The sequence below is a fragment of the Ananas comosus genome, linkage group 1 (assembly GCF_001540865.1).
Source record: "Ananas comosus cultivar F153 linkage group 1, ASM154086v1, whole genome shotgun sequence".
In the NCBI taxonomy this organism is placed as follows: Eukaryota; Viridiplantae; Streptophyta; class Magnoliopsida; order Poales; family Bromeliaceae; genus Ananas; species Ananas comosus.
Genome location: NC_033621.1, coordinates 9,155,990 through 9,159,239, shown reverse-complemented (window position 1 = coordinate 9,159,239; position 3,250 = coordinate 9,155,990). Strand labels below are relative to the sequence as shown.

General features: G+C 41.9%; 1 long non-coding RNA gene across 1 annotated transcript; it reads right to left on the bottom strand.

Annotated features, from left to right (window-relative positions):
* Positions 1,694-2,392, bottom strand: LOC109707263. Its single transcript, XR_002215457.1, has 3 exons — positions 2,246-2,392; positions 1,920-1,989; positions 1,694-1,822 (listed from the first exon to the last, which is right to left on the bottom strand). It is a non-coding gene; the product is annotated as an uncharacterized LOC109707263 (long non-coding RNA).

Here is a 3,250-nt window from a genome sequence, read left to right as displayed (position 1 = left end):
AATCAAGCGAAGAAAAGTCGCTCGCTAGAGCACCCTTTTGTTACTTGGGAGGCGTTTCGGGAGATGCTGTGTCACGCCCGGGTACCAGCGGAAGCATATCCGGTACGTGTACAGACCCGCCATACACCTGCAGTATATAAGGCGTCTACGAAGAAAGCAAGTCGATAGGAAGTAAAACAAAGAAAGTCCTATCCTGATATCAGAGCAATGTACAAGTCGATATATATCAACAAAAGAACAAAAAGTGTACAATCCCAAAATCTCGACTAAAGAGCAAGTATCACAACAGAAACATCGGGATCAACAGTAAATATACACCACGGAGTATACAAAAATAGGTACAATGGTGGTCTCTCTATACAAAGGACATCACCCTCGGCCGTAGCCCGAGTAGCAAGGTGATCGACTAGCACGCTCCTAGCAAAGTCTAGCTAGACGCGACTCCCTTGCCACGATCCCTAGCCTCTCCTGCAGATGGCTCTGTAAAAACAACCACCAAAAGGGCGTGAGAACTATAAACAATAGTTCCCAGTGGGTAAGCCGCCAGCCTCGGCGAATTACACCACTAGGCTCATGATGTACTAAATGAAAGCAAAAACGATAATTGCATGATTTATAAGCATGATGCTAACAAGTAATGAGCATGTAATCAACATGTAATAGCATTCTACAGTAATGAATCATTTGCATAATAGGGATATGGCAATTTCTGTAATCATGAACATAGACATGAATCTAAGCACAAACGTGAAAGTGACTACTGTACACTTTAATTAATAAGCATTCATTGCCGTCCTTTTTCATTAAGTACTATCTTTTCATTCATAGGGACCTACCCAAGGTAGTCCAGCTTGCGCCGCGCCTAATGGCCCCGTGGTAGTATACACTCCCCACGGCAATCCACTTCGGCACCCAATCCCGCACGGGCGAGCAACTGTCGCGTAGGCCAACTCCGGAGTGCCGGCTTGTAGGGAGCGACCCTCACAAGCGTGTGCGAATGAGCACGATGGCAAGCAAGCATATTCCACTGTCCACATGTCTCAATTATCATGTTTTCATTTGCAATGTTCTTACCATCGATTCTCTGATCGGAATTTCAATACACAAAGAGTAACAAGAACTAGTATCTACTAGATTGTAAACATGTAAGAGTAATGCTAAATCACATGGCATTATAATCTTTCCACTATTATGGCACTATCAACATGGTCATAAGCATGTTATAGTTCTCTACTTTAGAGTCAAGAGAATGTCATTGTTCTCTACTTTATAAGTGCATCCTACACTTGTTCATAAGTCATTCAACTGAATTGAATAGAAATATAAATACGTTCATGTATATATGTTCTCTATATCATAGAAACATAATAAACTTATCTCTTGGTTGTTCTACTGAACTAAACAAGAATACTTTTATGCATGAACGCTTCTCTCGCTCTATTTCAAATATGCAAAACGTCATGATGGCGAATTCCGAGCCCTTTAACAATCACATAAGCATATAACTAGGCCACTTCTATAATACATATAGAACATAGGGGAGCTTCACTTGCTCTGGTTAGGTCAAACCCACCTAGTACTAGGCTCCAAATCAGTCCAAGGAGTCCCAAGGATCAGCTCCACTAGGTCTCAATCCTGCTGAACACAAACATCAACATCGCGTCAAAATAACGACCGGAATATCCGATTTCGGCCTAAATTACACTTAGTACAAAGTAACCCCTTAAATCCCTGCTTTGGGACTAGTGTAATACCTCAAAATAAGTCTCCAAGAGCTCTCACAAGTCAACTAACGATGATCCAAGGCTCGATCGCATTCACGCTACGAACAAAATCGAAACGGCATCAAACTCATCATATAATAGCAATTATGGTCGGAATCTTGCAATTTCGGCTTCCTAACTGAAATTCTTACTTACCTTAGGGTAGAACAACTTCCAAACCAGCTTCAACGAGTACACGTTCAGCTCAACGAGGCTCGAAGACCTGCTGCGAAGTCAACGTACAAAACTGCATCAATTCGATCGCATAAACCGTGTATAGTCCGAAATAGCTTCATAAATGGCTAATTATCCTAATTAACCTTCAAAGAAGCTTATCCCTAGTCTAAGGAGCTCAATTCACAGCTAAATAATCCAACTTTAATTGCTGAAATCTCAGATTAAAGCAACTAGAAGCAATAACTCAAAAGCAACCCGTAAACGACTACTAGAACGTTGATAATGGAGAAAATCGAGTCGTTTACCTTCTCGAGCTTCCAACCAGCACTTCACTGGTCCAGAGTTGCAAAGAACCTTCCAAAATACTCTCCCACGCGTCCACGAAAGCTCTGCGACGCTCGCAAACAGCGAAGAACAAGCGCGGCGACGAAAATGAGCAAAATCGACGAATTCGAAGTAGAGAGAGAAACCCTAGAGAGAGAGAGAGAAGAAGGTGAAAAAACCCTTTGCTGAGCTCTAGCATACTCCACTGAAGTCCCAGAGTCGTGCTGGGATCAAATAGGTAGGTATCAAATGTGAAATTACCAAATTAGCCTTGCTGCCACGATTCTGCCAGCTTGTACCGGTACAAGGTGATGGCTGTACCGGTACAGCAAATAGAAAAATGCTGATTTTGGCCAGTTCAATACACTTTCTCACTTTTAGCATTCCAATCATCCTCTAACTTATCCAAAAACTTGTTCTAACCTTTTAGAACATGTAGGAGNCTTGCGAATTCAGTTTTCTAACTGAAATCCCTGCTTACCTCAGGTTAGAATACCTTCCAAACCAGCTTCAAAGAGTACAAGTTCAGCTCAACGAGGCTCGAAGACCTGCTGCGAAGAAATAATCCCGAAATTGCATCAATTCGCGCAAATAAGTGCAATTAGTTCTAATTTAGCTTCATAATTGGCTAAATATTCCAATTAAGCTTCAGAGTAGCTTATCCCTGGTCTAAGAAGGTTAATTCACAGCTAATTAACTCATTTATAATAGCTGAATTCTCAGTTTATATCGGTTAGAAGCAAAAACTCAAACTCAATACTCAAATCGACGACTAGAATGCTGATAACGGAAAAACATCAAGTCGTTTACCTTTCAAGCTTCCAACCAGCAACCCACTGGTCCAGAGCTGCGAAAAGCTCTCCAAAATATTCCCTCACACGTCCACGTAGGCTCTGCAACACTTGCGAACGGCGAAGAACCAACATTGCGACGAAAACGAGCGAAATCGTCGAATTCTATGTAGAGAGAGAAAAACCCTAGAGAGA